The following is a 13,916-nucleotide window of genomic DNA, read 5'->3' on the forward strand; positions in this document are numbered from 1 at the left end:
TTGTATTCCTGGAATATAATTAGCTTAGCCACCATGTATTTTTGTTTTGTACAATATGGAATTCAGTTTGCTAACACTTTTCTTTAGCCTTTTTCAGCTGTGTTTATAAATCAGAGCTTGTCTAATTTTGTTCTCAAAATGTCCTTATCTTTCCTTTGTTTATTGTGCAGGTTATATGAGCCTCATAAAGTTAATTGGGAGTGGCCTCACTTTTGCAATTCTTCAGAAGATTTGGTATAAAGACAGAAATCTCAGTTCCTTAAACAATTGAACAATTCATCTCTAAGCTCATTTTTTGTCACATGGTGGTCTTAAATCAGTTTTTATATTTTCTGTCCATTTCATCTAGGTTTTAAAATATGTTGGCATAAACTTTTAATAACATATATCTTTAAGAAAAGCTGCTGCATCTATAATTATGTCTTTTAAAATTTTTAAATATTTTTTGGGGAGGGGAACTCTTCCAGTTTTTCCAGATTAATCTTGCCAATTTTTATGTCTTTTCAAACAACCAGCTTTTGTCTATGTTCATCCTCTCTCATATAATTATTTTGTATTTTTATAACTATTGTTCTTTATTGTTTTATTCTTTCATTTTACTTATGTTCATTATGATGATCCTTCTAATTCCATAGACCGAATACCTAGATACCTGAATACCTTCCTCTTTCTGGGATAAACATTTAAGGCTGTATACTTCCCCGCTACCCACTCGTTTTACCTTTTTTTTTAATTGTACTTTAATTTCTGGGATACATGTGCAGATCTTGCAGGATTGTTGCATAGGTACGCACATGCCATGGTGGTTTGCTGCCTCCATTCCCCTGTCACCTACATTAGGCATTTCTCTCGTTATTCCTCCCCAAACTCCCCACCCCCTACTGTCCCTCCCCCAGCCTCCCACCCCCCAACAGACCCCAGTGTGTAATGTTCCCCTCCCTGTGTCCATGTGTTCTCATTGTTCAACACCTGCCTGTGAGTGAGAACATTTGGTGTTTGGTTTTCTGTTCTTGTGACAGTTTGCTGAGAATTATGGTTTCCAGATTCATCCATGTCCGAACAAAGAACATGAATGCATCCTTTTTTATGGCTGCATAGTTTTCTATGGTGTATATGTGACACATTTTCTTTATCCAGTCTTTGATGGGCATTTGGGTTGGTTCTAGGTCTTTGCTCTTGGGAACAGTGCTGCAATAAACATACATGTGCATGTATCTTTATAGTAAAACGATTTATAATTCTGTAGGTATATACCCAGTAATGGGATTGCTGGGTCAAATGGAATTTCTATTTTTAGATCCTTGAGGAATCACCACAGTCTTCCATAATGGTTGAACTAATTTACACTCCCACCAATAGTGTAAAAGTGTTCCTATTTCACCACATCCTCTCCAGAATCTGTTGTCTCCAGACTTTTTAATAATCACTATTCTGACTGGAATGAGATGGTATCTCAATGTGGTTTTGATTTGCATCTCTCTAATGATCAGTGATGATGAGCAATTTTTCATATGTTCATTGGCCTCATAAATATCTTCTTTTGAAAAGTGTCTGTTCATATCCTTTGCCAAAGCTGTATACTTTTAAAAAACTACTATCTAGTTAAATCCCACAAATTTGAAAGTAGTATTTTTATAATCATTCTGGTCCAAGTACTAATTTTCATTAAGAATGTTGTGGGTTTTCAAAGACAATTTTTATTTTTAAACTTATGGACTTTTAAAAATGCACTTTTTATTTTAGAATACTTTTGGAGTCACAGAAATGTTGCCAGGATGACATATAGGATACAGAGCGTTTCCACATACCTACACTCTGTTTACTAATTATTAACATTTAACAATATTACGGTAAATTTATTAAAACGGATGAAGCAATATTGTTATTAACAATTAAAGCTCATAATTTGTTTATATTTCCTTTGTTTTTTGATATTTTTTTCTGTTCCAGAATACTGTATTATATTCATCTATCATGTCTCTTTGGAATCCCCTAGATAATAACAATTTGTTAGACTTTGCTTGCTTTTGATGACTTTGACACGTTTAGAGTACCGGTAAGTTATTTTGTAGAATGTTCTTCATTTGGATTTGTCTAATTGTTTTCTTGTGGTTAGCGGGTTATGGGTTTTTGAGGGGAAGTAAAATGCCATTTTCATCACATAGTTTCAAAGGGACATAGTACTGACAAGATTTCTCATTAATAATGTTAACTTTGATCACCTTCCCTCAAGTAGCATTTGTCAAGTTTCTCTATTGTTATACTTTTTTTCACGTTCTACACTGTGCCTTTTAGAAGGAAGTGACTATACACAGTTCACATTACAGGATGGAGAGTTATGCTTTGGGAGAGAGGACATGAGGATATTTACATAAATTATTTGAAATTTCTCTGCATGGTAGATTTGTCTCTTCTCCCTTATTTGTTTATTCAATAATTTACTTATGTCAGTATGAACTGATGGATACTTATTTTATACTTTGTGTTTTAATTTAATTGTAGGTTGTTTATTGCTTTGCTTTCAAATTATTTCAGTTGTGGCTTTTTATGGATTTTTAAAGTTAATTATTTTTAAGTTTAAAAGTCATTTTAATCTACTTCTATTTCATTGAATTGTTACTAGGTAAAATATATGTAGATTACATATTATTTAAAATTTATTAGTGCTTTTTATGTCTTAGTAGATGTTAAGTTTTGTAAATAATCCAAATACCTAAAAATAATTTTTATTTTTCAATTGTTGAGAGAAATTTCCTACATATGTTGTTAGATAGTTACTTTACTAGATTCTTTTTTCTTTTAAAAAAATTAATTATTATGGGTACATAATAGTTGTATATTTTTATGGGGTATGTGGTGTGTGTGATGTTTTGATACAGGCACATATGTGTAATGATCAAATCAGGGTAACTGGGGTATCCATCTAGATTTTTTTTCTGTTTAGTATAATGAAACTGTATATATATATCCATCTAGATTTTTTTTCTGTTTAATATAATGAAACTGTATATATATATATATATATATATATATGTATATACACACAAACACACATATGAAATCAGAAATAGATATAAAACTCTCCCACCACTGTGACAGTAAAATCTTTCAATTCTCTTTATACATCTGCCATTTTATTTACATATTTTGAAAGTACATTATTAGAAATCTTCAAGATTAGTTATGTTTCATTTCCTTGATAAACTAAAGCTGAAATCTTATGTAGTAGCCTTTTTTATCTTTAATAATGCTTTTTATTAAAGTCTTATCTTTCTGACAGTCATATAATTACATAGGGCTTCCTTTGATTAGTGTTTGCCTGGTAGTTTTTTTTCATTAGTTTAACCTCTTCTGTGTCCTTATGTTCTAGAAGTATGTATTGTAATAGCAGGTGTTGGATTAAAAATATACATTAGTTTTACAACCTTTGTCTTTCGATGGAAAAACAATTTATATTTTTTATCATAACAACATAAGCAGATGTATTTCTACTTTACCTTTGTATTTATTCTGCATTTCTAAATTTCTTCTTTATACTTTTCTTACTTATTTTGGAGTGCTTGGTTTTCTTGGAAAGTGTACATTCTGGTAATTTTAGTTATTACCTTAGAAATTTAGTATGTGTGTACAACATAGTAACATCCATAAATCATTGATATCTTCTCCCTATAATAGTTTTCTTATTTTATATATCATTATCAATACATTCACTGTTTCAATCACATGAGTAGATTCAAAAATACATTTTAAACTTTTTGAAAATCCAATTTATTCTATACTTTGTTTTTTTTAATTTGTATTTTTTTTAGCAACATCTTATTCCTCATATTGCTAGAAATAGAAGTTTCACACTACATTTTTTGTTTCCCAGACAACTCCTTAAAATATCTACAGGCTTGGCTTTCCCAGTACCTATTGGTCACATGATTGTGACATGTATGTATTAATTCTCTCTTTCTTTAATGAGAGTCTCTTGGCAGGAGTAATCCACCATGGAGAAAGTTTAAAATGTTCGCTTTTCAGTGGAACTATATGTTTGAAGTTTCCTAATGCCTGATTATCTTTGTTTGATTTAAGACCATAATTGTTTTTCACTTGTTCATCATAAAAATAATATTTCATTTTTACTATCTTCTTCACTCGAAGAAGTGGATTTTTTTTTTATTTTTTATTTTTTATTGGATTTTAGGTTTTGGGGTACATGAGCAGAGCATGCAAGACAGTTGCGTAGGAACACACATGGCAGTGTGCTTTTCTTTCCTTCTCCCCTTCACCCACATTTGGCATTTCTCCCCAGGCTATCCCTCCCCACCTCCCCCTCCCACTGGCCATCCCCTTTTCCCCCCAATAGACCCCAGTGTTTAGTACTCCCCTTTCTGTGTCCATGTGTTCTCATTTTTCATCACCCACCTATGAGTGAGAATATGCGGTGTTTCATTTTCTGTTCTTGTGTCAGTTTGCTGAGGATGACGTTCTCCAGATTCATCCATGTCCCTACAAACGACACAAACTCATCATTTCTGATTGCTGCATAATATTCCATGGTGTATATGTGCCACATTTTTCCAATCCAGTCTATTATCAATGGGCATTTGGGTTGATTCCAGGTCTTTGCTATTGTAAACAGTGCTGCAATGAACATTCGTGTACATGTGTCCTTATAGTAGAACGATTTATAGTCTTTTGGATATATACCCAGTAATGGGATTGCTGGGTCAAATGGAATTTCTATTTCTAAGGCCTTGAGGAATCGCCACGCTGTCTTCCACAATGGTTGAACTAATTTACACTCCCACCAACAGTGTAAAAGTGTTCCTTTTTCTCCACATCCTCTCCAGCATCTGTTGTCTCCAGATTTTTTAATGATCGCCATTCTAACTGGCGTGAGATGGTATCTCAATGTGGTTTTGATTTGCATCTCTCTGATGACCAGTGACGATGAGCATTTTTTCATATGATTGTTGGCCTCATCTATGTCTTCTTTCGTAAAGTGTCTGTTCATATCCTTTGCCCACTTTTGAATGGGCTTGTTTGTTTTTTTCCTGTAAATCTGTCTGAGTTCTTTGTAAATTCTGGATATCAGCCCTTTGTCAGATGGGTAAACTGCGAAAATTTTTTCCCATTCTGTTGGTTGCCGATCCACTCTAGTGACTGTTTCTTTTGCCGTGCAGAAGCTGTGGAGTTTCATTAGGTCCCATTTGTCTATTTTGGCTTTTGTTGCCAATGCTTTTGGTGTTTTGTTCATGAAGTCCTTGCCTACTCCTATGTCCTGGATAGTTTTGCCTAGATTTCCTTCTAGGGTTTTTATCGTGCCAGGTCTTATGTTTAAGTCTTTAATCACCACAGATTCCACAGAAATTTAAACCATCATCAGAGAATATTACAAACAACTCTATGCACAGAAACTAGTAAACATGGAAGAAATGGATAAATTCCTGGACTCCTGCATCCTCCCAAGCCTAAACCAGGAGGAAGCTGAAACTATGAATAGACCAATAACAAGGTCAGAAGTCGAGGCAGCAATTAAGAGCCTACCACACAAAAAAAGCCCAGGTCCAGACGGGTTCACAGCCGAATTCTACCAGACACACAAAGAGGAGCTGGTACCATTCCTTCTAAAACTATTTCAAACAATCCAAAAAGAGGGAATACTTCCCAAATCATTTTATGAGACCAACATCATTCTGATACCAAAACCCGGCAGAGACCCAACAAGAAAAGAAAACTTCAGGCCAATATCCATGATGAACATAGATGCAAAAATCTTCAATAAAATATTGGCAAGCCGAATGCAACAGCAAATCAAAAAACTTATTCACCATGATCAAGTAGGATTCATCCCGGGGATGCAAGGCTGGTTCAACATACGCAAGAAGAAGTGGATTTTTAACAGGCTTTGGATTATAAGAATTCATTTTAACAATATTCCTTGTTATACACCAATTTCACTTAAAATTTGTTTTGTGGTGGAAAAGAATCAAAGCATACCTCCATCTTGTAGAAAAACATGGAACATCTGAGCATTATCTGTAGCAGGCACATCTGGTACCTAAAGAAGCATGGAGAATTCAAAATGTACCTGCCACCACTCGCAAGATTATATTTAAGAAGGAACATGTCCCAGTTGACAAAGAAACATCTCTGGCATGAGACACCACTTGTGAAATATGGAACTCATTACTGAGTTTTCAGCTATTCACAATTGCACGAAATGATCTTGTGACTCAGCTGCACAAGAGGTGTATTCTTGGCTGAATACAATCAATCAACGTACCAATTCTAAGTCTAATGTCCACAAAATCCAGACTCCCAGCCAAATTCTTCCTAGGGCTCTGACTCAAAAGTCTTACCATTAACATCTTCATCCTAAACACAATTCTCACCTAAGCGATGGGCCTGGATGGTTAGAATGTGGATGGAGGAGTGCCTTGTCATCCCAGGATGGGCGGCTGTACTTGTACTCGTCTCTGCCCAGGGGAGGCTGCCTATTGGCTTTGATTATAGGAGCCGACACTGGGGATCTGGGCCAAGTTCCACTCTCGCATGTAGGAAGCACACCTTCTGCTGTCTTTATGAAAAATTGTGGGTATTAATATCATAAATCTCAGTAATTGCTTAGACAGTCTTGCATATTAGGGCCCCATTGTTAGTTTGCACTTTGCTCAGACCTTGCTCTAATGCCAGGCTCCTTTCAAATTATTTTGGCAGGTGTGTTGGCTGTTCAGCAGTTATTGGGGAAAAGAATGAGGGAAACAGAGACTGGGCTCTCACTTCCTTCTACAGTTCTGTGGCCTGCCCTATCCCCTGTGCTATAAACCAGATTGGGAGGGGTGAGGTTGGCATCTGGACCTGGAAGTAGAGAGTGAGAAAGGACTTACGGGTTATCCTATCCCCTCATCCCAGTTGACCTGAAACTTAATTTGCCATTACATTTCCCCACATATTCATAGTGATTATATTCCTCAGATGTTCTGAAATGATCCCAGTGGAAAACAGCCCATTCTATTGTTCTTAAGAGAACATTTATATTTATGAGGCCATGTGTCCTAAATTTGGGTTTGGAAACTGTTTTCATAATATCCTCACTCCGCTACAGCCTTAATAGATAATTTCTACTGGTATTTGTCCTAATTTGAGTTAGTTACAATGCAGAGTTTCAGTTTCTACACATTCTAGTCCTCTGGGACCTGAGGTCTCTTCTTTTTCTTTTAACTTTCAAAGACATGATTTAGGGTGGTGAGTCTAGGGACCAAGAGAAGTGAGAAACAAAAAGAGACGGATCCCCTGTGCAGCTTATGAATTTGCTTTTTTCTGACCCAGGGCACCCTCCTTCATTGGACATGGACCACCCATGCTTGGCCAGGTTTCCAGGCTTCAAGAACAGTATCCTGGGTGTGAGAATTGCTCCAGACTCATCCTCTCCCTGCTACCTGTGCCTTCATGTCTTCTGACACAAGCTGATTTCTGACTTAGCCACAGGTAGAATCCTCAAGCACTTGACAGCTTTGTCCCTTTCATGCCAGCATTTACTCCTGGTGTATCTGGAATTCAATTTGAATCACAGCTTAGGAATACATGTATCAGACATCCTCACTCCACCATGATTTCCCGAGGACTCCACTCTACTACCATCCAGAAATTCAGAAAAGAAATAAAACTATGGCATATCTGACTCGAGTGATGCAATAGAAGTGTCTGCTGGGCACTTAAAGTGTGCATACTGATTGAAGCTCATTTTTGACTCCTATTTTACTGCTTCACTAGTATTTCAAGCTACCAACGAAAGCTCTTTCAGCTGTTCTTTTCCCAAACCACTTTAACAATGGTTGCTTCTGTGACCAGTTAAAAATTCATAAAAATTAATCCTATCTGTTTTCCAAATTGGCTTACAATTTTGCATCATCAACAATATATCAGAACACCCTTTCTTACCACATCTCTTCCAGCAGTAAGTGTTATGATTCTTTTTAATTTTCGGCTAGTGTGGTAAGTACAAAGTCATAGCACATTGTTACTTTAATTTGTTGTTTTGTGGCTTCTACAGAATTTGAATATATTTTTATGTGTTTGGTGGCCATTTGCATATGATTTTCAATGAGTTGCATGTAACTTTTCTTTACCTAATTTCTAGCAATTTATAAAAGTCATTTGGATATTATAATTATTTATCTTGCCTACTATTTGCCCTATAAACATTTCCCAAAAGTAAACATTGTTGAAATTCCTCATACTCTTTCACACACATTTTTAACTTATTTTAGTAAATTTAATTTTATTTAAACTTTTAAATTTAAAATTAAATGTCGTTTAATTTGAAACATCCATCTTCCCTTGTATAGAGTTTCTAGTTTTAATCAAGATGCTTCTCTTACCTCTGGGTTTACCTGGGATCTCCCAAATATGCAATCTCACTTTTAAGAATCTGTATTATAAAAATAAAAACACCAGGAAATAATGATATTTTCAAACAAATATTACTTTAGCAAAAATATAAAAATAAATCTTCATCAATAGAGAAATGATTAAATAAATTATGATAGACAAACACTGTTAAAAGAAGAAAGACAGTTATAACAGTTGTCTTGAAAAGACTTCCCAAGAAATATTTTTGAATGATAAAAGCAGGTTGTAGGAAATTACGTACAATATGAATCCATACTTATAAAGCAAAGAAGCCAGAAATGTATATATGATATGTGCAAAACATATGTGTTTGTGTTCTTTTTTTTTTTTCTTTCTCTCTTACTCTCCTTTTAGAGACAGAGTCTTGCTCTGTTGGCCAGGCTGGGATACAGTGGTGCAATCATACATCACTGCAGCTTCAAACTCCTGGGTTTAAGAAAGACACTCACCTTAGCCTCCAAAGTAGCTGTGACCGCAGGCATATGCCACCACACCCAGATAATTTTAATTATTTTTTGTTTGTAGAGACAAGATCTCATTATGTTGTCTAAGTTGGTCTCAAACACCTGGCCTCAGGCAGTTCCTCCACTTCCGCCCCCCAAAGCACTGTAAGTACAGGTGTGAGCCACCATGACCAGACCGTTTTTGTCTTTATATCTATGTAAACTTTAAAAATATGGCAGATGATATGCTGATGAGGATGGAAAGCAGTAATGGGGAGGTGGGGAGAGAAGAAGATGGAGAAGAAGAGAACAATAAAATAATTAGCAAAGATTTTATTAAAGACAAGCATAAAAATTATAATACCTACTTTTAAGAATCAAGCTACATTTTAAATATTTGTTTCCTTGAATGTCTCACCTTACTATAAAATTCACCATTCATTTATTTTCAACATGTCATCAAGGACACAAAACTAGATTCTGTAGTTGATACTAAGAGTATGATGGAGTAGGAAAAACAGGCTTAGCTCAGTTTACAGATATTTGGTGACTTGTATCAATCACTATCTCTTGAAACCCAGCATAGTTATAAGGATCTGCAGGTCCTTTTCAGCTTCACCCATTCCTCGTCTGTGATCTAACCCAGGGTATCTCGGGGCATCACCATTGACATTTTGGGCCAGGGTTTCTTGCTGAGTGTGTGGGTGAGGTGAGAGGTACAGTCCTGTGCATTGTAGGATGCTAAGTTGCCACATTCCTGGTCTCTGCCTGCTAGATGCCAGACATCACTCAGTGATGACAACCAAAAAATGTCCCTTAAGGGTGCAAAATCACTCCCAGTTTTGAACCATTAATCTAATTTGAGTGACTATTATATTCTCTTCCTGAAATTTTTCTCTGTTAACTGAAAAGAACACTGCCTAAGAACTCCTTTGAAAACTGACCTCTGAATTATTTAAGTGTCCTTTATTTTGATTAAGTGCGTGTCACCTTATCATTTGTGTGAAAGAGATATGAGCATGTTGTTTTCCTGTCTGTATTACACAAACAAGTTATAATGACTCATTCATTACAGGCACAGGGAAGCTCAGCCTTCTCAGCTTTCAGGTGCTCTGGGAATGTTCATAATAAATCACAATTATCTGAATTGTTTTGAGTGACTTTTATATGGTGAGGAAACAATGACTTCAACTTTTTTTATGAGGGAAGTTCCTTTCTATTTTTTTGCCCTATTTCTACAATAACCACATGCAAGCTGCTTTATTCTTTATTGCACTATTTTTTCTTAGAATTCTGGTTAGATTTTATGAAAGTGATACTCCAGGATAAAGGAATAAATCAGGACCCTAAAAACCGTTAGGCTTTGATGGTTTTGCTTTAAGGTAGTATCTATGAGTTTGGAAAGTCCAGGAAGCCTTGGAATTCTGAACAGCCCAATAGCTACAACCGGAGGAAAATTCTCCAAATGTCATACATGGACTAATCCCACTCAACGTTACTCTTGGATTTGTCTAGGTCATGACTTTCCAGCAGTTTTCTCAGACAGTCAAAAAGCACAGAGGTCTACAAAACCATCATGTTGACCACACTGATAGTGTGATTTTTTGGGAGGGTGGCAAATGTAATCTGAGTCTTGGTTTTATTATAACTTGTTAATGAGGTTGAATGGAAGTGACCAACTCCATGACCTCCAGCAAGTTGGTGGCTACTGAGACTTTTAAAAAATAACTTAATTACATAAAACCAAATAGCTTAGACCAGTTCACAACACCAGTAAAATTTTCTGTGTTTATAACCATCTAAAAAAACCATTCATTAAATAAAAATTATCTAAGTACCATGTGCCAGGCACTGGGCTGGGAATACCGTGGTGAACAAAAATAACATTCTCCCTGCCCTTGTGGGGTTTAAGGTCTGGTGGAGTAAAGTGATATTAATGACTAACTGTCATAAATCAGTGTTCCACGGGCTGAAGCAGGAGCATGGGTGCTGTACAGGATCTGCGCTACTTATGAAGTCAGGGATGACTTCCCCTGAAGAACAAATGCTCACACCGCGACTTGAAGGATCATTAAGAGTTAACTTAGCAAAAAAAAGGAGGGAAGATCATTTCAAGAAGAGGACATTACATGTGCAAAATTCTGGTGATGAGGGTAGGCCACTGCCACTGGTAGAGAAATGGGAAACGAAGAAAGAGATATGAGATATGCTTGAGAGATGGCAGACGCCAGACCGTCTAGTTCAAAATACATTCCACCTCATCCTATAAACAATGAGAAGACTGCAAAGAGCTTTGGGATTGAATGGACATAATCAGTGTTATTTAAGCAAGAGGTTGACACAACTATGTTTTGAAATTCTGCTGCCTGAGTTTAAAGAATGGGTACAAGAGAGACCAGAGGTGCTGCCAGCAGATAGTTTAGGAGAGTATTTGACCAGCCCAGGCAAGAGACAATACTACTTTGTATTGAGTGAATATGGCAGTGGTAGTGAAGACGGAGAAAAATGAACAGAGTCAAGAGATTTTGATTGGGTAATAACAATGAAATTGTGGTAAGTTTGGTAGGGGGTAAAAGTGAGAGGAGGAAGAAAGAAAGAATGAGAATAGCCTTGGAAAAGCTGGATTCATGAGATGAATACTATTTTTTTCCAAATCTCAGATGAGGTTTAGATAACTTAATTAGCTTTCCCAGGGTCACAGATTTGATCCATGGCATAGCCAGGGTTGAACTCAGGCGAGTCCAACAGCAAAGCCAGAGGTTTATTCATGGCTGAAGCAGTTCTTATAAGCTTTGTAAGATCCAGAAAATGAGACAATTTTTAAAATATAAAAGCTGGACTTCTGGTACTTTTGATGAAATAGACCTCTTCTTACACTTCCCCCCAACACACACATGCACACACACGCACACACACACACACACTGTGCATGTGACTGACCCTGCACATCTAGGAAGCCAATTAAAATGTGGTTCTAGAAGGACTCAGCAGTGTTGGCTGCATTGATTTCCAAACCCCACCACGGAAAAGACAGAAGAACCAGATAGCAAAAGAAACACCCAAGGATGATACTGATATCTAAAAATAAAACTAGATAGCAGATTTTCTCCACAATTCTCAAACTACAAGGGTTTGAGGGTAAAATGCCAGCATCCATAAGCCCTGCATTGGTGTTTGAGTTGCCTGAAATACCCGCAACCAGAAGAAACCCACGGTAGCCAGAGCAGTGGAAAGTGTCACAGGCCAGTTCTGGATTAGCACCAGGAGGGTGATTGTCTAGTGCAAGTGTGGTTCAGAGGAAGAGGCCTGTGGTGTGTCTTAAAAGGGGCAGGAGCAGCCAATCCCCAATAAATCCTCAAAACTAATCCCCCGAACTAACTTCCACATAGATACACACACACACACACACACGCACACACACACACACACACAATCTTCTGAAAGCAGAACCAAGATAAGTTACCAGTAGACAACCAAATTGTAGATGAGGGGAAGGTTATGCTATAAAAGCTTCCCACCTCAAAAATGAAAATTAATAATAGAATTAAGATGACCCCATATGCAATTCTCCAAAGTAGTAAGAGATGCAGTCATCAAGCATCCCTGGCTGTCAACGTCACAGAAAGAGAGACACCCAGATATCGAATGCCTCCCATTGGAAAAACGTACCACCACCTACAGTCCTGACACGTGGATAGGAACTAAGTCTGAGCAGGCTCTGTCTGATCTGATCCAGTTTGCAGCCAATACCAGGAATACAGTAGCAAGCTGAACTGAACTTTGTGTTGGCAGTCAGCAAAATCGACACTGGACAAATATCCAGGTCAGATGCCCTTTATTCTTTAAAAGATAAATTATATTTTAAAAAATGGATAAAAGAGAAGACTTAAAAGATGTATCAGTTTTCCTTAAGTGGATCAGACTAACTGAAGCTACTGGGGATGTTCACTGAAGTAACAAAAGTATAAAGAAATTCACAGAAGTGAACAAGAAAACACAAGCTTCTAGTTAAAATTGGGGCAGAGAGGTTTATGATTGGAATGGCTTCTAAGGTCATAACAGATTTTATCTCTTGACCTGAATGATGGTAACAAGAATTTTTGCCTTGTAATAACTCATAAAACCCTGCATTTGTTTTGTGTGGCAATTCCTCAAACATTTAGAACTGGAAATACTATTTGACTCAGCAATCCCGTTATTAGGTACATACCCAAAGGAATATAAATCATTCTACTACAAAGATACATGCACATGCATGTTTATGCAGCACTATTCACAATAGCAGAGACATGGAATCAGCTCAAATGCCCGTCAATGATAGACTGGATAAAGAAAATATGGTACATATACACCGTGGAATACTACGCCATGAAAAGGAATGAGATCATGTCCTTTGAAGGGACATGGATGAAGCTGGAAGCCTTTCAGCTTGCTTTGTGCTTTTCCGTATTTATTTTAATTTACAATGCAAAAACAGAAAAAAAAAGTGATGGAATTTACTTGAACAGGTCTCCGTTTATTCTAAAAATAAAATAGATAGCTAGAGAGAATTGCTGTCATTCTAGCAAAAGTAAAGTATTCAAAGTTTCCTTCACATTTCCTAAATTTCCATTAGAATTGTTTTAACTGAGAATTCATATAGGAAATGAATTTACAAATGTGATCTATGTTTTTTATCTCATCTCCGCCTGAGTTAAGTGACATAGTACCAGGTCTGAAATGTATGTAATCAATGTACAGTCTGTGTCTTCAAGGTTACCTCTCATTGTGACCAAATCTGTACATTCTGAATGGCTGGCTGGGACAAATAATCAACATCTGGGTGAACAAAATCCAACAGTTACCTAACCACCAGCGTTGAGAAAGGAGAATGATCATGGTTGATGGCAGGGGCAAGGGCTTTGGGTGGAAAATGTCCCCAGTATCCTATCAGAAGAAAGTCCCCAGAGCAAGGAATAAAAGGATAGTGAATGTTTAGGAGTTTTCCTGGGTGCCCAGAAGATGTTTGGTTTATTACTGTGATGTTTCCACAGCTGCCTGCTTGGAGAAAGAGCTGCAGGAAGTCTGTCA

The 13,916-nt window shown here is 36.7% G+C and overlaps 1 long non-coding RNA gene across 1 annotated transcript in view; it reads left to right on the forward strand.

Annotated features, from left to right (window-relative positions):
- The window catches only part of LOC144580311 (uncharacterized), a 63,167-nt gene extending 53,178 nt beyond the window's left edge, over nt 1–9,989 (forward strand). Inside the window, exon 2 of the long non-coding RNA XR_013529598.1 lies at nt 7,321–9,989. This is a non-coding gene — a long non-coding RNA (uncharacterized LOC144580311). The remainder of the gene's footprint in view (nt 1–7,320) is intronic.
- Nucleotides 9,990–13,916: the final 3,927 nt, after the last annotated feature.

Source organism: Callithrix jacchus, chromosome 19 (assembly GCF_049354715.1).
Source record: "Callithrix jacchus isolate 240 chromosome 19, calJac240_pri, whole genome shotgun sequence".
NCBI lineage: Eukaryota > Metazoa > Chordata > Mammalia > Primates > Cebidae > Callithrix > Callithrix jacchus.